Raw genomic sequence first — 25,690 nt, 5'->3', positions numbered from 1 at the left:
ACTCAAATAACCAAAACCACCTCAATGCACCCTTTGACAGGATGACCACCCACATATCAGTCATATAACTCCCTAAAACAACTACATATTTTGAGGCCATCTCAATTTGTAGGTATGTTAAATGCCCCATCTATAAACTGAACGTCTCTGGTAAAGTTAGTTCAGCAGCCTCCTTTAAGCCAGACCCTCCCATACAGGTACTGCACTATCACAGATACGGAAAGGGACTACAGGAAGATGACAGCCCATGGCCTCATGTCTTTTCTTGCAGCCTTAGAGCATAATGCATCTGAGGAATAGTTAAAAGAAAAACAGGGACATCAGTTTTACTCTTATTTTGAGGAAATGGAGGAGCAGGAAGAAAAAAAATGTTGGATAACATACTGACAAAGTTCTGGAATTTCACAAGCCCAACTTAAAAGCAATCTCATTTTGCATGTGCTTACCTTTATTTACAGTTGATCTCTAGTTAATACTGAAAAGTTTCAGGGATGAAATACCCTCCCAAAGACGAAGTACACATATGATGTCAAGCATAGTGATTAGCAAATCTACATTAGTCAGACCACTTTGCAGCACCATGGGTCTATATAAGATCGACGTTTGAAAACATCGAACACCATATGGTCGATGTCTTCAAACATCGAACGTATAAAAACAAAACAAAAAAAAAAAAGAAAAAGTACCCTAACGGGTTTAAGCAGGGGGGGCAAGCCCTCCTGCACCCCTCACACCCTCCACTACTTAAATATACCAACTCTGAGACCGCACTACATTGCAGTAAACAGAATCTCCCCTTATGGAGATATCCGTTTACACGTTCAATATTGTGCACTTTCGCTATTCTCGTGTCGACAATATCAGCTTCGATATTGTCGGCTTTCGAGAATATAATATAGACCCGCAGCACCATATATGTGCCTTCAGGATACTCCTTTGATACAGGTTAAAGATGTTGCCAGAGCCATAGCAGAGCTAATCTTCACTACAATTAGAAGAAGCTTATCCTTTTTAAAAGCAAAACAAATGTACTTGGACACCCATGCAAGTTGTTTGCTTGGTAACTGATCAGCTAACCAAATCATACATAAAAAATGTTTTTTTCTGATGCAAGAAATCACTGCATTAGCAAATACTTCAGTGATTTTTTAACACTCAAAGTGTGCTGCATTTGACCGTCTCTCTTTTATTGGTCTTTTCAAGAGAGACCCAAGAAACTGGTACCTTGATTGACAGTAATTACAAACTACAACAGGTAGACATTTAGGATCTCAAGGAGCTGAAGCCATTTTTTTTCAAAATGAAAGAAAACAAAATCACATCAAATGACCCCCTAGCTAAGAAATCATGAAGGTGGGGTAGTAGCAAAGAGAAAGCATTTTGCAAAACATTAATTTCAGTCTGTTGAACTCAAAATAAGTTACAGGGACAAATGCAAGAAATACAACATACAAATCATTCATTGGGACTGCAATGTTTAAAAAAAAGTACACAAAAGATGTCAAAAAGATACGGATTACATTTCAAACTGTCAGATTTTCCCCATACAGCTTTAATGGACAAGGCAGTTTAAAATACAAATAATAAAACCTAAAACTTTAGTCAGAAAGAGACAAAGTATTTCCTTCCTGTGGCTGATGAGTCTAATTTCAGGAACTGTATTCATTGTTGTCAACATCATTTCAAAAACATCAACTGACAAGCCAAATATGAAGTCTCAGATATCTGATGGCAAGACTAACCAGCCTGATGTGATATGAAGACAGTAAGCTCCAGGAGACTAAACTTAAACTAGTAAAGAAGCAAATTTGAACAACCAGTGTAACAAGGAAAATGAATCTGCAAGAACAAAAATGAAGCTTTTACAATCATCTTTTGGATATTAGCTAAGTCATCATCATACCTTTCTGGTATGATGATGACTTAGCTAATTCGCGGTGGTGCAGCGGTAGCGTTGTTGTCTCATAGCAAGAGGTTCTCCCGTTCGATTCTCGGCTGGAGTGCAGGGAGTGCCTTCTGTGTGGAGTCTGCATGTCCTCCCCACGGTTGGGTGGGAGTTCGAAAGACATATGTAAATGGGTGTGCCTTCATTGAAGGTTGAATGTTGAGCTGGCACCTCGGCGTTCGTAAAAATCTACTGCAAATCATTTGCAGACCGGAGTTCCGCTGTGGCGACCCCTAATCGGGAAAAGCCGAAAGACAACAACAACAACATCATCATACCTTTCTGGAGTGGAAAAGTTACAAATAAACTACTCTTTTATTCAAGGACAGACATAATGAGAGAATCCCCTGGGGTCCTATCTGAAACAGTATAACTAAGACTGGAACTAGTACTGCTCATGAAATGATTCAGCTTTTATATGTCCCACATCTTAAAAGACCCCCTTGAGTCACAGGATCTAATCAGTTTACACTGAGAAAACTATTCAAGAGTGTCTGATAATGAGCTGAAAAACATGGAAGGTGCTCAAAACGTAATAAAAGCTTCACTGCAGAGCACAGAAAGACAAAGCATTTCTTTATTTGCTGCTGCATGACACATACTTCAGTTTTATACCTAGATGACAAACCCTCATTTTTCAAAAGAGTGAGGTGAATTTTGAATACCTCTACAAATGTTTCCAAGCTCTAACATAGCTTGCTAATCAGACTCTATTCATTAATCTGTATTAATGTGGAAAGTTTAACATAGATCAATGGAGGAATACTTCACTAAGCTTACACTTAAAGATTTGAAGACAGACGATAAGTTACAGCTGTGTGAATAAACTCACTATAGCAATTCTACTTGTAAAGGCAACAACACACCAATCTACATAATAATACCCTATAGACCATTATATCATTAGATCAAGAAGTATAATCCTGTAAAATTAATGTTTCTGTAGAAGCGGGCCACACCCTCTTGAAACCACTGATGTGGGGCCTCTTCCCCCAAACTTATGATCTTTAAATACAATCTCTGCAGTCACCGCAATTCAAAGGTTAGAGAAAGATATTTATTCCCTTATCTCAAAGATGTTCAACCTAAGCAGTAGTGTACTCAGAGATCACAAGTACAGGGGCAGAGCCTCTACATCAGAAATGGAAGGGGGTGAATCCCCCTTGCAAACCTGGAGGGTGTGGAGGGAATAATGGGTGTGGTAAACTATTTGTCAGCAGAGCCATCATAACTGCTGAACACTGATGGGGAAGTCAATGAACTACATATTAACACTTAGGATTACTCACCAGTGAGGCATTTACTCTGGTATTATTTCCACGACTGCCAGATCCCATTGTTCAAGTCAGCAGAAGTCTTGTGCCAATATCATTTCTGATGTATGTGTTCATACTAATAACAGTGGCTTGTGCTTAGGTCAGTCCAAAACCCCTTAGGAATGTGTTGTAGATAAAATATTGCCCTTTACAAAGAATATAACTAGTTATTCAACAAAAGTAATGCAAGTACCTACCGTAACAGATATGTACATATATGATATGCATAGGGATGGAGGGTGGTTGCACTTACAACTGTAGTATATAAGAAGTAAAGTTTTAAAGATCTTGATTACAACCACATACAATTACATGTTGTGTAGTACAGAATAATTTTAGGAAGCCAATCTAAACAAACACCCCGTGAAGGCCAGATATTCAGTGTTATGTGTTGCTCACTAAGCATTCTGACAAAACATACAGTGTCAAAAGTGAAGCAATGCATTTGATGAATATACTGGTTTTCGAGATCTTATGTGCTTGGAAGTACAATAAAATACAAAATGAAATGCACCAAATGTAAATACCAGGAATTCTCTGAATGCAAAGCATCTTAACAGAAAAATGAATGTTTTGGATTTACAAACTCTGTTTGCTCCTCACTGCGAGTGAAACGGCCAAGTTGTCTGCCTGAAAATTTAGTAGGTCACATTTTTAGATTTTATAGGATAAGGCATCTTGAATGTACTTAGCACTGTAACATCTCCTGAAGGAGAATGAAACAGAAACTGCAATTATAAAGATCACAAATTAGTATTAGTGTGAGCCTAAAAAGAATTTGCTTCTCTAGATCTCTCCCAACAATTAACTGCCTTAATTCACCTACCTCTATTGTGACATATCTATTAGTACTACTACTACTAATTTTTATCTGGCTACTAGGTACACATGAAGTGGTAAGGATAAATGAATATTGTATTAGAATGGCTTTGTATTATGCTGTGCAATTAACTGTAATTGTACGTTTGTTTTTGCTTAGTTGTATATTTGCCTAGGTCCTCAACTAAAACTGGCTCTGTTCAATAAGCTTAACCCAGTCAACAAAATGTAAATAAAATGTATTCCCCAATTGTTCTTTACAATAGCACAAAGTCTTAAAACATATCAACGGTTACATTATCCTACGACTTCAAAGATGGCTGCACATTGACTAACAGCTTAATTCTAGTTCTCCCAGTCTGAAAACAAACTCGGCAGAGAAATCCAGTAGACTTGTGTTTATGGGTAAAACTGCAGTAACTGGCTAGTAAGTGTACTACCTAGATGCCAGGAAAAAAAGAAATACAGAGGACATGGAAAAAATCATCTACAAAAAGTGAGGAAGAAACACTGACTGGGGAAAGTTCTGTAGCTATTCAGCAAACGGCAATACAACCTCCAGACATGAACTCCAGTAACCTACAGGAATATACAAGACAACTGCACATAAACCTGGTTAAAATAAATGAAAAACTGATGGAGTACATCAACACAAACAACAAAAGGCTGGAAAAATGGATGAAGCTTTAAACAAATATTCAGATGAGGTGATAAAGCTGAAAAAAATCAGAGGTCAAAATGAAGAAAAGGCTGGCTGAATACGAGACTGCTCAGGAAGAGATGTTTCAAAAAACAAAATTAGAGGACAATACATGTAGGAAATCCTGAGATTTTCAGATATACCAGAGAAGCTGGAAGGAAAAGACTGCATTAATTTTATGAAAACACAAATAAGCAACTGGACTGGTATTCCACAGCAGGAGCTGTTAGCTGAAAGGCCACATTCTGTGTATGCTTCAATCCTGGCTATGAGAAAACAATCTAGACCTTTAATAGTAAAGATGCAATCCTACCAACAAGAGTTTATTTTGACAAAACTGTGGCAGAAAGACAAAGTACTAAAAGTGGGAGACAGCAGAGTATTTGTGGAGAACGACTGCTCATTGTACACCAGGCAGAAGAGAAGCAAATTTATTCCACTATTCAGAGAATGTTGAGACGTAAGTGTGAAATTCATACTGCAGTACCTAGCTGTCTTCAAACTATTCTTCCCTGGAGGGACAAAATCATTTTTTGATGAAGTACATGCTAAGGAGGAATTAAAGTTTGTCTAACAAAAGGTGAGCTGCGAAACAGACTCTGCTTCTTGTTTTATTGGTAATAAAGAACAAAGAGACTGTGGCTTTGAAACGTTTTCCAATGTTTCATCGGAAAATGTTGGAGCGAAGGAAGGGAGCACGAGAGTTGACTAGAAGAATCAAGAGTACATTGGAAACTAAGCAGAGACAGGAAATGGGAGATAGAGATGAATAGTAAAAAAACAGTAACTTAATGCAGGATTACAGTGCAATAATTATATGTGTGAAATATGACAGAACAAGAAAATCTGGAAATATTGGACTTTTTCAGAATTAGTTGGACTTGTGAGGGACTCTAAAGCATATGCCCTACTTCATGACATTAATGTTCAAAAAATGCTTTGCAGATGGGAAGAGGAGGGAGAAAGTTAAATGTAAGTAATAACACTGTTTTTCTTACTAGCACTATTTTGTGGTGTATGGTTTTCTTTACGTGCTGTAAAGTTTTGTCAGTTATTTTTAAGTGTAATGGAGATTGTAAACAGATGCTGCTGTTTTTTTTTCTATTCTTTCTCCCTTCTTTCTTTCTTCTTGTTCAGTTTTAATAAATGTAAGCAATGCAATGAAAAAAAAAGCATGGTTAAAACAGTATGACAGTAGAAAAAAGTAATGTGTTTTTTCTCATTAATGCATGGAGAAATGACTAGATTAAGGACCTTAGATTGATTTAGTAACAGGTTTTAATAGTAAGAAATTAAATGAAAAAGAATACTGACTATTATGATACTTTTTCTAGCAAATACAAGTATACTCAGTAGCAATTCTGCAGTGGGTCTTCATGTTTCCATGGAAATAATCTGATTAAAGAGAAACTGGCTGCCTGGTTCTTGTGTCTCCATGAAGACAATCTGATAAAGAGAAAATGGCTACAGGCTGGTGGAGAGTGATTGGCTGAAGAAAAAAAACTGACAAGAGAAATTGCCTAGGACATAATGTTCTCTGAAAGCATTCAGGGGTTTTCCCAGCTGGAAGAGCTATACAGAAAAGGCAAAACCAATTTGTACTTAGTAGAAGCACAGACTGCACACCATGTGTCTTAGCATGTTTAACTTTTCTTTTAGGTTAACTCAAGTCTATGAGTCTGGCTCAAGTCTGACTTTCAGTTTGGGGCTTTTCTTATTATTAGGAGGGTAAAACATCAGTATTTGAAGATGTACATAGTTTTGTGTGCTACTATTACGTTAAGTTTTAGGGGGTATTGGGGTGTTTTTTTTCCTTGTTTGAGTTTTCAATAAAACAAAAATTTTGTAAGATGCGACATAGGCTCAAATGGATATGACAAGAAACAACTGTATAAAAGCTCAACCTGTCAAACATTGTATGCATGCAACACAAAAGCTGGAACTGGACATTTAACAAGAAAAGTGTTTTTACATAAAAGGTGGGAATAATAATAAAATGATGATTTCTGTAATGTCTTTAAATGTCACTGGTCTCGCATATAAATTAAAAAAAGAAAAAGTAGTGAACTGTATTAAAAAATGTACAGTGCAAATAGCTATGTTACAGGACACACACTTAGAAAGAACTGAACATGTGAATTTGCTAAAGAAAGAGTTTCAGGATGGTTATTCAGCGGAATACCTGGGACAAAGGAAAACAGGAGTACTTATATTAACTACAGGAGGAGCTCCAATAGTGATAGAAGGGGACAGAAAAGATAATAATGGCAGATTTGTTGTGCTAAGGGGCTACTGGCAAGTATTTAACATTCCACCTAAAACTACTATAATGGAGCTTAAGAAAATTCTAGGAGAAATAATCAGTTTTCAGCAAAGAATATTACCTATAGGGTCTGAAATGTGACTTGCAAAAGTGAAGATATGTCTGGGGGGCTCAGAAGGGAAAGTATAACAAAAGAGAGTAGAAGTTTTAAGAAATTTATTAAAAAAGTTTTGATGGAGGATGTGAATTCAGTAATTGGAGTTTGGAGTGAATTTACTCAATATTCCCCAAGATATAAAAACTGAGCTAGGCTAGACAGAATTTACATTTCACAGGAACATGTGCATATAACTGAAGTTCTTTATACATGTTGCTCGTCCTTCTCTAACATTAATGACAAGCAACCAGGGGGTTCATTTAGATGCTTTAATACATAGAAACACATCAGGATGGATAGCAGCATTGTAAAGTACAAACAAAGATGTTAACAATAGACCTGACATACACACATGCTTACATCTCAATAGATAACTACAAAATGGCAGTCCTAGCTTGCACATGCTCAGTATTTATACACTTGTGCAAGCCCTTGGATAGCTTCTTAAAGGTATACACACACATACTGATGTAAAATACACACCTAATAACCATTTCAGATCATGTGCTAGCTAATAAAAATAAAAACACAGGGTAATGAAATAAAAATGAGACACTGGCGCTTTCCAACCTATCTGTTGAAAAGAGAGGAATTTGAATGGGTAGTGGAGGTTATCCAAGAACTATTAGAGAGGATAGAAATTTCTTCTGAAAATATAGCTATGGAGTGGGATAAAACTAAGGTGCAGTTTAAAAACAGGGTGGAAATAAAATAAAGGGAGCTATGGTTAAAAATTAACAAGAATCAGAGGGATTGACAAATGTTTAAGTATTGCAGAACAGGGGGAATCTCACAGAACAAGAAGAGGATCAACTGCAGAATGCCAAGCAGAAAATAAGGGATTACCTCGATAATCTGCATGAGTTTAGAAAGACTGCTGCTAAGCAAATGTCTTTTGATAATAAGAGCAGTGCACAAAAACTTTTACCACAGCGACACAGGCAACAGAAAGTAGAAAGGGCTGTCACCAAGCTTAGGGAGCCTATAACAAGGAAGGTAACAAGAAATTCTGTAGAAGTATTAGAAATATTTTGGAAATTCTATGAAAGTCTGTATAAAGCAGAGAAATATGGTAATCAAGAAAAGATACAAATGGAAATGTTTATCGAATAATTAAATATGGCAAGGTTTGCAGTAGATGAGGCTCAATTACTAACGGATAGGATAGGATAGGATAGGATAGGAGAGGAGATAAAAATTGTGATGTATAACCAATATACAGGAAAGTCCCCAGGAATTGATGGTATTCTTGTGGAAGTTTGGAAGATAGGAGAGGAAAAAAGTACAGTTGTGTACCTACCATAAATGTAGATGTTCGAGTGTATTCACTGTTGCAGTCATTACTCTTGGGTTATCCTGCTGGCAGGCTACCCGCAGTCGGCCTGAATTCCAAAGTCCTGGTCCGGCGTCGGTTGCTGTCGCCTCTTCCCTGACATCAGTGCGCCAGGTGTATAAAAGATGCAGCCGATGCCATTTTCTTCGGTTTTTCTTGCCCCAGATGTCAGGTGCCTCCAAAAGGGTAGGCTAAATAGATTATGCCAATAAACATACATGCACTAAAGTAAACATTTCCTTCATCTACAAGCAAATACACCACATAGGTTGTATAGAATAGAGAAGTACAGATAAGAACCAGCAAATGAAAGGGGGATGGTGGGAGGGTAACCTGGACTGCAACAGTGAATACACTCGAACATCTACATTTATGGTAGGTACACAACTGTACTATGTTCATCGTGTTTCACTGTTGCAGTCATTACTATTGGGTTGAATCCCAAAGCTGAGGATGGGTGGCTGGGCTAAATAGGATTAGGAGAGGCTATGAGGCCCTGCAGAACTGCAGTGGCAAAGCCTGCTCTGGATTTACAGTAGAGTGGCAAGTGGTAGTGCTTTGTAAAAGTGTGCACTGAACTCCAAGTTGCAGCCTCTAAGATGTCTTTGGTTGGTACTCCTCTGAGGAAGGCTGCTGAAGTGGTTGCTGCTCTGGTGGAATGTGGCCTAATGCCCTTAGGCACTGATTTGCCATGCTGTGAGTAGCAGAAACGAATGCAATGGCCTATCCATTTTGAAATAGTCTGTTTTGACATAGCCTTTCCTTGTGATCCTGCAGCATATGCCACTGAAAGTTGCTCAGTCTTTCTGAAAGCTTTAGTTCTGTCCAAGTAGAAGCGTAGCTGTCTGTGTATGTCCACAGAATGCAGAAGTCGCTCACCCTTGTTCTGTGGGTTTGCATAAAAGGTAGGCAAGTGAATGGTTTGGTTAAGGGCCACACTGGACACCACCTTAGGCATAAATGTAGGGTTCGTCCTCAGAGAAACCCTGTCTGGATGGAAAATGATAAAAGGTTCCACAGCCATGAGTGCCTGTAACTCCAGGACTCATCTTGCAGAGGTTATTGCTAGGAGCAGAGCTGTTTTCCAGAATAAGAATTTTATATCAGCTGTTGTGGCTGGCTCAAAAGGAGGCAGCATGAGTTTTTCCAAGACATAATTGAGGTCCCATGCAGGTATTGGTGCTCTCCTTGGAGGTCTTATGTTTTTGGCCCCTCTGAGGTACTGCCTTATTAAAGGATGAGAAAAGATAGGTGGTTCCGTATTGTAATGGGCTGAAATGGCAGAGGGATGAATCTTAATTGATGAAAAGGATAGGCCTTTGTCCAGCATCTCAGTTAAGTACTGTAAAATCTGAGGAATATTTGGTACAAACGTGTCAATTCCTTGTTCCTGGTTCCAAGCACAGAATCTCTTCCATTTTTTCTGCATAAGATTTTCTGGTACTGGGCCTCCTGGCCTCCAAGATAACATCCATAACAGCTTTTGAAAAAGGAGTGTTTTGAATGGCTACATTATCTGCCATGCTGCCAGATTTAAGGTCCTGAGTTGGCTGTGCAGGATCTGATTGTTTTGTTGAGTCAGTAAGTGAGAAGTGTGAGGCAATGTCCAGACTGGACCTTGAGACACGTTCTTTAGGATTGGGTACCAGTGCTGGCGTGGCCAGTCTGGGACAATCAGTATCATTTTTGGCTTCTCTTGTTTGACCTTTAGGAGTACCTTAGGGAGGAGAGGCAGTGGAGGAAAGGCATATACTGTTAGTTTTTTCCAGCTAAAGGATAGGGCATCCACTTTCCATGCTTGCTTGTGATAAATCCTTGTGCAGAATCTCTGTAATTGGCAGTTGTGAGGGGAGGCAAATATATCTATGTCTGGGCATCCCCATTTCCTTGTTATCATGCTGAAGACTTGTGGATCCAGTTTCCACTTGTGGGAATCCATGAGGTTTCTGCTTAGTTCATCTGCCAGAGTATTTACTTTTCCTGGCAGGAATTGTGCTTGCAGGTGAACTTAAGTCAACGCTGTGTCCCACAAAGTCATGGCTTGTCTGCAGTGGGGGTAGGAATGTGTGCCTCCCTGCTTGTTTATGTACCACATGACTGTAGAGTATTGTCCGTCTTTATCAGTAGTTGTCCTGGATGAAGTAGATCCTTGAAAGCTGTCAGGGCTTTCTGAACAGCTAGCATCTCTTTTTGATTGATATGAAAATGCATCTGGCTTGCGGGCCATGTGCCCTGAATACATTTTCCTGCCATGTGGGCCCCCCAGGCATAATCTGATGCATCCATTGTTAGTGTCTGTCTGGCTGTGGGTAAAGTGAATGGCTGTCCCTTGTGGTGACAGGCCTGTGCCCACCAACAAAACTCCTGTTGCAGGCAGGGAATGAGGGTAATTAATGTTTCCAGGCTGTGGCAATGTTGAGTCCAAACACTTTTTAGATACCATTGTAGTTTCCTCATATGCAGTCTGGCATATGGAATTAGCAGAATGCAGGATGCCATGAAGCCCAAAGCCTGCAGGATTTTCCTTGCAGATAACTGGGTCTTTGTTGCCAACATTTTGAAGTAAGAAGTCAGTTGCCTTTGTTTGTCTGGCGTGAGATAAGCCATCTGGGCAGTTGTACTTAAGCTTGCACCCAGGAATATTATCTCTTGAGAGGGTAATAGTTTTGATTTCTTTTCGTTTACTGTGTACCCTAGGCAACTTAGTAATCTTTTTACAAACGTCAGATGCTGTAGTAGAATGTCTTTGTTCTCTGCTTGAATAAGGCAGTCGTCCAAGTAAGGATATATTTGAATTCCTCTTTGTCAGCAAAATGCAATTACTGGTGCCAGGCATTTTGTGAAGACCCTGGTCGCAGTAGATAAGCCAAAGGGCAGTGCAGAGAATTGGTAGTGCATTGAGCCAGCTATGAATCTGAGGTATCTTCTGCAAGATTGTCTGATTGGGACATGCAGGTATGCCTCTTTTAGGTCCAAAGTTACGAGCCAAGCCTTCTTGCCCTGCATGGGCAGTAGCTGCTGCAGAGTCAACATTCTGAATTTTGAACATCCAGAAAAGTGTTTAGTATAGACAGGTCCAGTATTGGTCTCTAGGCTTTGTCCTTTCTGGGCACCAAGAAAAGTCGAGTAAAATCTTTGTCCCTGCTCTTGTTGTGGTACTTGTTGAATGGCCCCCATGTCCATGAGGGATGAAACTTGCTTTGCGCCTCTGCCCATTGATTGTGTGGCAGGTCTGGCATACCTTTTGCCCTTGGCAGGGTGTGAAAGTGGAACCTGTAGCCCTGAGACACTATGTTCAAGACCCATTTGTCGTGGGTAATCATGTGCCAATTTGGTGAAAAAAGTGCTAGTTTTCCCCCTAAGGGGGCTGCCAAAAGATAAGTGCTTGGTTCTGGCAGAGGAAAGTCATCGGGACTGTTTCCTGTATGGTTGTGATTTGTCTTCTCCGCTTTTGGAGGTAGAAGCACCCCATTGTTTAGGCCTGTATGAGCCTTGGGGCTGAGATCTGCCTCTGGGGCATCTGTATCTGCCTCTTTGTGACCTGTCTGACACTGGAAAGGACCAATTCTTTGTAGGCCAGTTCCTGCTAAATCTGGGTGGCTGTACCTGTAGGAAATCCTTAACTGTCTGCATGGATTTCGCTTTATCCTCCATTTTCTTCAACACCTCTTCTGCCTTAACACCAAACAAAGTATCATGCTGTAATGGAGCATCCAATAATTTTGCTTTAACATGATCAGGCAGATTCTGTTCCTTTAACCAAGCATGCCTTCTAATGACAGAACCCGTAACAGCAGCCCTGCAAGAGGCCTCCAGTGAATCAAAACCACATTGCAAAGTATGCTTTCCCACTTGTTCAGCTGCATGCAATAAATCCTGCATTTCCTTATCAGAACATTCCGAATTTGTCAACATTTTCTGTTTAAGCAGTGACATTAAGTATTGCTGATATTTAAGCATATGAAACTGACAATTTAAAGCCCTTACGGCCAAGGTAGCAGAAGTGTAAATTTTTTCCCCATCTGTCCAGTGCCCTAGAATCCCTATCAGAGGGGACAGGGCTTTTTGCAGTGGAAGCCTTGACCCCTTTGGGACCCTGAGATATAGTTTCTGGGTCAGCAGCAGGGTTTTTATATAGAAATTTATGAGAGTCTGGAACCCTGTAGTATCTGTCTGGCTTAGCAGGTGCAGGGGGTAAAGAGTCAGGAGACACGACGGACTCTGAAAATACATCATCTACAATGTCTAGAACAGGTGGAATAGCAAGAGGTCTGTGCTGAGGTAGTAAAAGAAAGTCTCTGAGCCTTTTCTTAGACTCTGAGTAATCTTGGCTCTCCCAGTGAAAATGCTCCCTCATGGTATGTAGGGTTTCCCCAAAAGAATAATCCTCAGGAGGAGAGGCTGAAGGAATAGATTCTTCAGCATCAGAATCCTCATAGGGAGGGAAAGCGTATCCCTGTTCAGAAGAGGAATCAGAGGAAATTGAAACCTGATCAAAAGAGTCATATTCTGTCTCTTGCCTAGGCCTCTTATCAAGAGGGGGATGGGAACCCCTGATCAAAGTAATTAGGTCTTCGGCCATTTTAAGCATCTGTTTCTTAGGCATGGAAGTCTGTCCAGGAGAATGTTGTACTTGTTTCTTTGTCTTTAGAGCTGTTTTAGTCTTTGAAGCTGAGGTTGGCTTGACATATAATTGTGTAGGTCTAAACACACCCTCAGAAGCGGATGCCTGCTCAGTGGCTCCGGAACCATCTGAGGGAATAGTTTCCGAGAGTCCAATAACTTGAGTATCCAGAAGCCTAGTCGGCTCCACATGGGAGTCGGAAGCAGCCTGTGGCTCTCAGGTAGCGGGCATCAGGGGCTGTGAAAGCGCCTCACTGAGAACTGGCGACTGGCCTAGCAGGGGCCTTGTCGGTTTTGGACCTCGGATGCCTGTCCTTTTCCTTGCACTTTTTATAAACTCCTGTAGTTGGCTGTTCCGACGGCATTATATAATTAAACCTTCAGCCAAAGTAATGAAAGGCAAAATCGTACCGACACTCAATAGTGCGTTGGTTAAATCTAGCACAAAACCGACAGCTAGCAACGTCGTGATCAGGGCCTAGGCAAGGAATACAGTAAGAATGAAAATCCTTATGAGGTATTTGCTTCCCACAAGAAATACAATTGTTAAATTTTTCTGACATCGGTCTGGAACAAGAAAAAAGTTTCCCCAATGGGGTACTTAGCTTTAATGTAGACTTCGGATCTGAAATTCGAATTTGAAAATCTCAGGAGTCGGCTGACCGGCACTTGCGAACTGCTTTTGCTTCAGGCACCATGTGGCAAGAAAGACTGAAGAAAATGGCATTGGCTGTGTCTTTTATACCCCTGGCACACTGACGTCAGGGAAGAGGCGACAGCAACCAACGCCAGACCAGGACTTTGGAATTAAGGCCGACTGCGGGTAGCCTGTCAGCAGGATAACCCAAAAGTAATGACTGCAACAGTGAAACACGATGAACATCTGAAAGATCTGGAAGGTTATGTTTAACAGTATTTTAAGAGGAGGAGAAACACCAACATCCTGGAAGAAAGCAATGGTAGCTGTAATACCTAAAGAGGGTAACGATCCATCAGACCCAGCTTCATACATGCCCGTTTCAATACTAAACCACGACTATAAAGTGTTCATCTCTACAATGGCTAAAAGAATGACAAAAGTAATGCGAAAATTGATAGATATGGATCACTGTGATTTTGTGGAGGGGGAGGCAAACATTTGACAACATTAACAGAACACTGATGATCCAGAAGGAAGCAGAATGTAAGAAGATATCACTCTTGCTGGTGGTGTAGAGAAAGCATTTGACAGAGTAAGCTGGGACTTTATGAGCAGGGCAATGGAAGCATTTGCATTTCCTTAAAAAATTATAAGCATGATTAGGAGGATACATGAGGGATCTAAGGCAAAAATTAAAGTGGGTGGGGTCCTCTCTGAATTTCTGCTTGAGCAGAGGAACCATGCAGGGGTGTCCTCTTTCCTCTTTATTTCCATTATATTTAGAACCACTGGTACAGAAAATAAGGGACTCAGAAATTCAAGAATATAATTGGTATGGTAGTCAAGAAAAGCTGGCTTTATTTGCAGATATTATTTTATATCTGACAAAACCAGAAAGAGACATTACAGTGTTGTGGAACATTCTTAGACCGTTTCAAATCTTTTTGGGATACAAAATTAATGAAGCTAAAATAAAGGCAACAGCAGTAAATTATGTACACACACAAACTGGTTCAACGATATCCGTTATTTATGGGAACATGATAAAATGAATACTTAGGAGTATGGATTAAAAATGATTCTGGTATGGCAGCTAAGGATATGTGGGAAGAGACTAAACAAAAGATGATACAAAAACTGAGTAAAATGGAAGCTTTGCTTGCATCTTACTAGCAATATCCATATAACAGAAAAAAATGTTTTTAGTCCCTTTAGTTTTATACACAGGGTGGCCACGGTGGTGCAGTGGTTAGCGTTGCCGCCTCACAGCAAGAGGTTCTTCGGTTTGATTCTCGGCTGGGGTGCCTTCTGTGCGGAGTCTGCATGTCCTCCCTGTGGTCGCGTGGGTTTCTTCTGGGTGCTCCGGTTTCCTCCCACATCCCAAAGACATGTAGTAGGTGGATTGGACACTCTAAATTGGCCATAGGTGTGTGTGTGTCCATGTGTGCGCCTTCTGTGGGAGGTTGGGCTGCAACTCGACACTGTAAAACTCCACTGCCAATCATGAGCAGACAGATGATCCACTGTGGCGACCCCTAACCGGGAAAAGCCAAAAGAAGAAGTGGTTTTATACACAGGTCAGGCATACTTTTATCAACCAGAGGAGAAGTTGAGCCGAGGGTGACTTTACCTGAGAGAGGAAGAGTGCTAGAGTCAAGTAGGATAAGATGATTCGTCCAGTAGAACAGGGCAGATTGGGATTACCCAATTTGAAGGGGTACTTCAGAGCTACACAGTTAAGGCACCTATACATAGCGCAAGCAGAAAACTATAATTCAAAGTGGAATCGGATGATGTTGAAATGAGGGGGAAGCTCAAGAAACAAGGAGAGAGTGGGATTTTGGATGCAGGCCTTTAAGGAGAATAACAATAATCATACAGAATATTATATCCATAAAGTAGCAGAAAAAAGTCTAAGAACTAAGCCAACATGGGACTGGACAAATGAGATTCTGTCTGTAGGGATGACTGCAATTAGTGATATAGACAACAGGCAAGAGGGGGCTGGAATTTATTGGAGAAAACTGACAAAGGAACCAAGGTATTGGGAGCAAATAACAAGAGAGGGTTTTGTAACAGAATGGGAAGAGGCCACAATTTATTTGGACTGCAGGTTAGAAATTGCCTTCCCTATCAAGGATTGATATCAGAGTACAATTAAAGAGAAAGAAATAGGGGAGTCCTAAATGAAAGACCAGCACTGGTAGCATTTTTAGTAGAATCTAGAACAACATCTGCCATTAAAAAAGGAATAATTAGTAGAGCATATAAAATATTGCATGATAACTATAAGAATCAATCAGAGGAGGTTAGAAAGGATTGGAAAGAGAGATTGGACAAGCAATTCACAAAGAAACAATGGGAGGATATATGTATGTCTCCCAAATATGCGATAAAAACTAGAAGATTTAGGATTTTTGCCTGGAAATATTTACAAAAATATTTTATACCCCATGTAGACTTCAATGAATTTTTCCTCAGGTAAACAGCAAATGTTGGAGGTGTGATGGGGAAGAAACAGATACCTGGGAACATATTTTCTGGGAGTGTGGTGGGTTGGCAGACCAGGATTCCCTGTGGGATGTAGCATCTCAGATGCTGGGTGGGTGGAGTGGTGTGACAAGGGAGATGATTTTTCTCGTCTATGACACAGAATCAGAATTGTTAGACATGGTAAGGCCTTGCTGTGTCTAATTATGAGGCTGCCAAAAAAGCAATTACTAGAAAACGGAAATCAAAATCTAAACCAACTACATTAGAAGTAGTGAACATAGTAACTGAGCTAAAACAACTGGAAGTGACAACTTTAGAAAAGGGTGGGAGCAAACTACATAGGGAAAACATGTGAAATGTGGAAACAATACATACAGGGGAGGAATGAGGTTTAAAAGAAGGCAGGACTTAAATGAGCTATGTAATGTTTGAAAATGATGTAGATAAGTGATGTACAATATTTGCAACTGGGAGTGTGTCAGTATGGTTTGAGATATAAAATGCTTGCAACTAGGATTGTGTCAGTGTGATTTGTTTTCATTTATATAAATGTATGATTGCTTATGTCATAAGTGATGGTTTAATAAAGATGTTTCTTGTTTAAAAAATTGGAAGGAATTTAATAATTTATGTGATGCTGATTGGATTATATGATGTACAGCAATCTGTGTGAAGTATAATGTTTGTTAACACTGTTTGATTAGTTTTGTATAAATGTAAAATTGCCTATGTCACAAGTGACAATTCAATAAACGTGCTGCTGATGCTTAAAGGTTACTTAATCAATTCAAATTGAGAATTAGGTGACCTGTATGATTCATTAACAAGAGATGGATTATTATAGGATACAAAATTATCAAACAATGGGCAGCATATTAAGAGAAATACATCTGATAAAAAGACATGCAAATATTTAGAGCAACTGGAATTAAAAGTATTTAAAAAAATTAAAAGTGGGACTGGAATCTTGCAAAGGAAAATGTGAATAAAATAAAAAAAGACAAAAAAATGACAATTTGCTGTAGCAGTAATGGAGACAACAAACAGAATCAAACAATATATTGACAACAGTGCAGTGGTACTGCCAAGATGGATGCAGCAGGCTGATTTAGAGCTCTCAGTGCAAAAACTCAAAAGTTGTTAAAAAAGGAAGGTAAAAGTTATCACCTTGGGTAATATTCAGTTGTTGGCTCATAATTACACCACCTTGATGCCATTAAAGGAGAAATTTGTACAAGATAAAAAGAAAATCAACCAGAAAAAAGATGAAAAGTTCTGGCTGGGAAGAACTTTACAGCTGCACAGCAAAAAAAAAAAAAAGTACAAGTTTCAGCTTTAGTGCAGGAAATGGTTTCCAGTAATTCAGAGGAAATATAAACTGTATGCATGCATGGGTACTTAAATAAGCAAGACACTGGAGAAACATATAGTGAAATGACAAAGGGTTGTGAAAAACAGAAGACACTTTAAAAGCAGCTATTTAGATGAGATGACAACACTGCAGAAATCAGAGGCTGAAATGAAGGAAAGGGTGGCCAAAAATGAAGACATTCAAGAACTGTTTCACAAACAGTAAATTTACAAGTTAGTACGATAAAAATATGAGATTTTCTGGTACACCAAAGAAACAAAGGAAAAGACAGCATTGGTTTTATGAAAGTACAAATAAGCAAGTGGACTTGTGTTTGTGAGAAATGATTATTCACTGTACATGAGGTTGAACAGATTCATGTTTCCCAGCCATTAGGCAATGTTGAAGGGCAGGTTTGAGATTCAAACTGCTATATCTAGCTGTCTTCAGAAGTTTTTTTCAATACTATCTAGGTCATTTCTAAATGTAGAACAGGCTGAGGAGGATATAAAAATAATTTAGCCAATAAACAGTAAGCCAGCAAGCTGGAAGGGACCCTGCATCTTATTATAAAGAGAATAACAAAACCCATAAAGAAACTTTGCCAGTGAAGTCTTTTCAATTGTCCCACAAAAATTGCTTGACTGACAGAAACAGGCCAGGAGCAGACTATAAGAATCAGGAGTTCCTTGGATCTGAACCAGAAAGGTCAAGATGCTCAAGAAGAATACCAGCAACAATGTGAAAGTAACAAACAAGTTGGAGAACTGTTAAACATGAATGCCATTAGGTATAGTTTAAACACACGAACTGTGGTTTTGCAAGAAAAAAGTATTTGAAAAAGACTGGAAAGCCTGTTGATCATGTTAAATTGGTGAGAGGATGTCAACCCATTTTATATTAATGTTTAGAGGGACATTGAAGAGAATTAAAAAGTAACTATTAAGAAAAAGAGTTAATTACTGTACAAAAATTCATGATGTACTCTGCATGTTACAAAAGCAATTCTATTTGGTATACAGTCAGAGATATTTAACTGTGAAGTGGGGGAGTTTTATCAGTGCCTGTTGTACATGATGATTAGTAAAGTACTTTAACTGTACTGTTTTCAAGCCTTTACACTGTAACAAGAAAGGATGGAAAGAAACGCGCTATAGTTATTATAATCTTGTGAACTTGGACTACTGAAGAAGAAGAAACTTGAAATGGATCACATTACATATAAAATTAAAGATAAATAATTTTCTGTTTTTATAGAGGTGGATGTATAAACCACAGGCAATGATTTTTTAAGCAAATAGGCTTGTAGAAAAACAGAAAAGGAAGAGATGCATGAGAAAAGATAGATCTTTCATGCATAGTTAACAGCTGTTTATCTTTCCATTAGCACCTGCTTTTAGTTAAAGACGAGGAGCAAAACAGGTGCAAGCAATTATGAGAGGTCTGATTAATGTGTCTTAGGGTTCTTTCCTGCATTTGCAAAGTCACTAGCTGTACGTTTCCATTAGCAAAAGCTTCTAGTTGGAAAATACGGGTCTGTGGGTGCAAGCAATTAATCAGGGTAGTTGTAGATCTGAGGATATTTTGCTAATTAAAGTCAGAATGGTGAAGGAATTTATTTTATTGGGGAAAAAACTGTAATTTGCTTGGCCTTCAAACTGTGGGACTATTTGTCTGAAATGTTTTATTCAAAATTGTATACTGCAGCACTTTTTAGATACTTTTGAGTACTTATGCACTCCACCCATGGTTTGTATAGTTACTAAGGAGGCTAGGCAATAAAAACAGCTTCAGTATCTAGCTACACACACACACACACACACACACACACACACACACACACACCATCCAAATTAGAACTATAACGTCAAAAACTATAACATGTCAAGAAAGTCCACTTTTTACAGTCGGGGACTGGAACATGACTATGAATGCAATAAATGTTAATTTGGAACACAGGAGGCTTGGGCAGGCATTACCTGCGAAACTGTGTCTTTGACTTGGCGAATGGACTGTTATTGTTTGAGAACTCCCTGCACACACATCAGATGTATAATTATGAAGCTATTTCAAGATTGGACAAAGAGATTATATTAGAAGAACAAGTATATAGCATATCAAAGTATGAAGTGGTCCCATTGACCACGTCCAATCATGTCCTATGCCTGCCTGAAGTACAGCAGGAAAATGCATCTGTCCATATAAGGCACTGGCATTTCATATGCTAATGTCAGAGAGAGAGACAAAGTAGCAATCAGGACTTAGGTTACCCTCTTATTATTAAAGGTATTAGATCAAGTGCAAGAAGGCACTGCAGATGAATAGGAACATATTAAAATACAGCCAAGGTTGGAAATACAATTTTACACTTGAGAATTATGTAAACAAGAGAAAGAGGATTATACTCGAGTTGGTGATCATAACAGTCTTATTTTGTGTTTGAGACATGGATGCCAAGAAAGTTGCCTTAATAGCAAAGCTCAGGGGATAAATCTGGTCATCCGTGTTGAGAAGATACAAGGTTCTGATCGGTGACCCAGTCATAAGTCTGCATAACATTTTTAAATATTGCTCTTATTTACCTCAAATGTTAATATAACAATAGAGTTTGCAACAATATGCATTTTCTGAACAGTAAGCAGTATGAAACTCTAGTGAATGGCTTTACTGACTGACTGCAGTCTTTAATGATTTAACAGAAAATTAAAAAAATTACAAGAAAAAGAACAAAAATATGAGACAAACTCAACAGCTGATAGACATGGACAGTATGCAGAAACAAAGCTATTTTACTTTCTGCCACTCTTCTTTGCTGACCAGCACTGTCCACACTGCGATGTTATAATTGGGTCTCACCTTACGGAAGGTGTTAACTAGTTTCTTTTTCTCAGCCTTGGGCATGCAGTCTTGGTAATCTGTGCATTACAAGTTTTTCCATTTGAAAGTATATGGCTGCCATTCAGGAAAAGATGGCAGGACTAACTCCATACAGTAGTTACAAAAGGCTGATGAGGAAATAAATGCTTGCTTAGTAAAATAAAGCTTAGGTGGTTTGGTATTTAGGAATTTTTTTAATTTGATCCCTCCCCAAAGGCTAGGTTAAGCAGATGTTTGTTGATATTTTAAAGTTACTTATAAAAATACATGATCCCAGTCGGACAATGCCCCTTTTGCTTCTAACTTTAGATGCTGAGAAAGCATTTGGGCAGGCAGATTGGCAGTTTTTATGGTTTAGAGCTGATATCTTTCCCTAAAGGAATCTGTCCACCTAGTCAGCAAAACTGATTCAGGATCATCTGCAAAGTTAAAAGCCCCAATATCTCCCCCTTCCCCAAAAGTTTAAATTATAATTGTAGAAACATTAGGGTCCCCACTGTCATCTGCACTGTATTTAGAACCTTTGACTATACTAATAAGTCAGTCAACTCCAGTGTTTTCACTGGGGAGAAGACATATACAATTAGCTTTATGTGCATATGATATAACCCAAAGGAAGAAGTGTTAAAGAATTATTAAAAAGAAAATCTATGTATGCTGCAAAATGATAATTATAGAAGCTATTATCGTGGTTTGATGTTCATCGTGTTTCACTGTTGCAGTCATTACTCTTGGGTTATCCTGCTGGCAGGCTACCCTCAGTTGTCCAGAATTCCAAAGTCTAGGTCCGGCGTCGGTTGCTGTCGCCTCTTCCCTGACGTCAGTGCGCCAGGGGTATAACAGATGCAGCCGACGCCATTTTCTTCAGTCTTTCTTGCCGCGTGGTGCCCAAAGCAAAAGCAGTTCGCAAGTGCCAGTCGGCCGACTCCTGAGATTTTCAAATCCGAATTTCAGAACCGAAGTCTTCATTAAAGCTAAGTACCCCGTTGGGGAAACTTTTTTCTTGCTCCAGACCGATGTCAGAAAAAGTTAACAATTGTACTTCGTCTGGGAAGCAAATACCTCATAAGGATTTTCACTCTTACTGTATTTCTTGCCTAGGCCCTGATCACAACATTGCTAGCTGTCGGTTTTGTACTAGATTTAACCAACGCACTATTAAGCATCAGTTCGATTTTGCATTTCATTACTTTGGCCGAAGATTTAATTATATAATGCCTTGGACTAGCCGACAACTGGAGTTTACAAAAAACGCAAGGACAAGGAAAAGGATAGGCATCCGAGGTCCAAAACAGACGACGAGGCCTCTGCTAGGCCAGTCGCCGGTACTCAGTGAGGCACTTTTGCAGCCCCTGTCGTCCGCTACCTCAGAGCCACAGGCCGCTGCCGATTGGGCCTCTGGATACTCAAGGTATTGGACACTTGGAAATCATTCCCTCAGATGGGTCCGGAGCCGTTGAGCAGGCATCGGCTTCTGAGGGTGCCTTCAGACCTACACATCTATATATCAAGCCATCTTCAGCTTCAAAGACAAAGACTAAAGCAGCTCTAAAGACAAAGAAACAAGTACAGCATTCTCCTGCTCAGACTTCCATGCCTAAAAAACAGATGCTCAAAATGGCCGAAGACCTAATTACTTTGATCAGGGGCTCCCATCCCCCTCCTGATAAGAGGCCTAGGCAAGAGACAGAGTATGATTCATCTGATCAGGTTTCTATTTCCATTGATTCCTCTTCTGAACAGGATTACTCCATGCTTCCCTATGAGGATTCTGATGCTGAAGAATCCATTCCTTCAGCCTCCCCTCCTGAGGATTATTCCTTTGGGGAAACCCTGCATACCATGAGGGAGCATTTCCACTGGGAGAGCCAAGATTATTCTGAATCTAAGAAAAGGCACAGAGACTTTCTGCTACTTCCTCAGCACAAACGCGTTGCTATTCCACCTGTTCTAGACATTGTAGATGATGTATTCTCAGAGTCCGGCCTGTCCCCTGACTCTTAACCCCCTGCACCTGCTAAGCCAGACAGATACTACAGGGTCCCGGATTTTCATAAATTCCTACATAAAAAACCCGCTGCTGACCCAGAAACTATATCTCAGGGTCCCAAAGGGGTCAAAGCTTCCACTGCAAACAACCCTGTCCCCTCTGATAGGGATTCTAGGGCTCTAGACAGATGGGGGAAAAAAGTCTACACTTCTGCTACCCTGGCTGTAAGGGCTTTAAATTGTCAGTTTCATATGCTTAAATATCAACAATATTTAATGTCACTGCTTAAACAGAAATTGTTGACAAATACTGAATGTTCAGAGAACAACGAATTGCAGGATTCATTGTATGCAGCTGAACACGTGTGAAAGCATACTTTGCAATGTGGTTATGATTCACTGGAGGCCTCTTGCAGGGCTGCTGTTACAGGTTCTGTTATTAGGAGGCATGCTTGGTTAAAGGAACAGAATCTGCCTGATCATGTTAAAGCAAAATTATTAGATGCACCATTACAGCATGATACTTTGTTTGGTACTAAAGCAGAAGAAGTGCTGAAAAAAATGGAGGATAAAGCAAAATGCATGCAGACAGTCAAGGATTTCATACAGCCACCCAGGTTTAGCAGGAACTGGCCTTCTAAAATTGGTCCTTTCCAGTGTCAGACAGGCCACAAAGAGGTAGATACAGGCGTCTCAGACGCAGATCTCAGCCCCAAGGCTCATAAAGGCCTAAACAATGGGGTGCTCCTACCTCCAAAAGCGGAGAAGACAAATCACAGCCTTACAGGAAACAGTCCCAATGACTTTCCTCTACCAGATCCAAGCACTTCCCTTTTGGCAGCCCCCTTAGGGGGAAAACTAGCACTTTTTTCTTCAAATTGGCAAATGGTTACCCAAGACAAATGGGTCCTGAACATAGTATCCCCAAGGCTACAGGTTCCATTTTCACACTCTACCAAGGTCAAAAGGTATGCCAGACCTGCCACACAATCAATGGGCAGAGGCACAAAAACAAATTACAGCCCTCATGGACATGAGAGCCATTCAGCAAGTACCACAACAAGAGCAGGGGCAAGGATTTTACTCCAGACTTTTCCTAGTACCCAGAAAGGACAAAACCTGGAGACCAATACTGGACCTCTGTCTATACTAAATACATTTCTGGAAGTTCCAAAATTCAAGATGTTGACTCTACAGCAGCTACTGCCCATGCTGGGCAAGAAGGCTTGGCTCATAACTTTGGACCTAAAAGAGGCATACCTGCATGTCCCAATCAGACAATCTTGCAGAAGATACCTCAGACTCATAGCTGGCTCAATGCATTACAAATTCTCTACACTGCCCTTTGGCTTATCTACTGTGCCCAGGGTCTTCACAAAATGCCTGGCACCAGTAATTGTGCTTTGCAGAAAAAAAGGAATTCAAATATATCCCTACTTGGATGACTGCCTAATTCAAGCAGAGAACAAAGACATTCTTCTAAAGCATCTGGCGTTTGTAAAAAGATTACTAATTGGCCTAGGGTACACAGTAAAAAAGAAATCAAAACTAGTGCCCTCTCAAGAGATAATATTCCTGGGTGCAAGCTTAAATACAACTGCCCAGATGGCTTATCTCACGCCAGACAAACAAAAGCATCTGACTACATACTTCAAGAAATTGACAACAAAAAACGCACTTATCTGCAAGGAAAATTCTGCAGGCCTTGGGTTTCATGGCATCCTGCATTCTACTAATTCCATATGCCAGACTGCATATGAGGAAACTACAATGGTATCTAAAAAGTGTTTGGACTCAGCATTGCCACAGCCTGGAGACAGTAATTGCACTCATTCCCTGCCTGCAACAGGAGTTTCGATGGTGGGCAGAAGCCTGTCACCAGAACAAGGGTCTGCCATTCAGCCTACCCACAGCCAGACAGACACTGACAACTGATGCATCAGATTATGCCTGGGGGGCCCATATGGCAGGAAAATGTATTCAGGGCACATGGCCTGCAAACCAGATGCATCTTCACATCAATCAAAAAGAGATGCTAGCTGTTCAAAATGCCCTGACAGCTTTCAAGGACCTGCTTCATCCAGGACAGTTACTGATAAAGACAGACAACACTACGGTCATGTGGTACATAAACAAGCAGGGAGGTACACATTTCTACCGCCTCTGCAGACAAGCAATGACCTTATGGGACACAGCATTGGCTTTTCAAGTTCACCTGCAAGCACAATTCCTGCCAGGAAAAACAAATACACTGGCAGACGAACTAAGCAGAAACCTCATGGATCCCCACGAGTGGAAACTGGATCCACAAGTCTTCAGCATGATAATAAGGAAATGGGGATGCCCAGACATAGATCTATTTGCCTCCCCTCAACTGCCAATTGCAGAGATTTTGCACAAGGATTTATCACAAGCAAGCATGGAAAGGGGACGCCCTATCCTTCAGCTGGAAAAATCTAACAGTATATGCCTTTCCTCCACTGCCTCTCCTTCCCAGGATACTCCTAAAGATCAGACAAGAGAAGCCAAAAATGATACTGATTGCACCAGACTGGCCACGCCAGCACTGGTACCCAATCCTAAAGAGCTTGTCTCAAGGTCCAGCATGGATATTGCCTCAAACTTCTCACTTGCTGACCCAACAAAACAATCAGATCCTGCACAGCCAACTCAGGACCTTAAATCTGGCAGCATGGCAGATAATGTAGCCATTCAGAACACTCCTCTTTCAAAAGCTGTTATGGATGTTATCTTGCAGGCCAGGAGGCCCAGTACCAGAAAATCTTATGCAGAGAAATGGAAGAGATTCTGTGCTTGGAATAAGGAACAAGGCATTGATACGTGTGTACCAAATATCCCTCAGATTTTACAATACCTAACTGAGATGCTGGACAAAGGCCTTTCTTTCTCATCAATTAAGATCCATGCCTCTGCCATTTCAGCCCATTACAATGCGGAACCACCTATCTTTTCTCATCCTTTAATAAGGCAGTACCTCAGAGGGGCCAAAAACATTAGGCCTCCAAGGAGAGCACCAATTCCGGCCTGGGACCTCCATTATGTTTTAGAAAAACTCACACTGCCTCCTTTCGAGCCAGCATCAACAGCAGATATAAAATTCTTATCCTGGAAAACAGCTCTGCTCCTAGCAATAACCTCTGCAAGGCGAGTCTCAACAAGCACT

At 40.2% G+C, this 25,690-nt stretch overlaps 1 protein-coding gene across 1 annotated transcript in view; it reads right to left on the bottom strand.

The window, feature by feature from the left end:
* Positions 1-25,690, bottom strand: part of NBEAL1 (neurobeachin like 1) — a 2,263,075-nt gene that overhangs the window by 1,108,983 nt on the left and 1,128,402 nt on the right. The window lies entirely within an intron of this gene.

The sequence above is a fragment of the Protopterus annectens genome, chromosome 6.part1 (genome assembly GCF_019279795.1).
Source record: "Protopterus annectens isolate FY-2018-M chromosome 6.part1, PAN1.0, whole genome shotgun sequence".
NCBI classification, from domain to species: domain Eukaryota; kingdom Metazoa; phylum Chordata; order Ceratodontiformes; family Protopteridae; genus Protopterus; species Protopterus annectens.
Note: the sequence above shows the minus strand (reverse complement) of the source record. Positions and strands in the feature narration are given on the sequence as shown.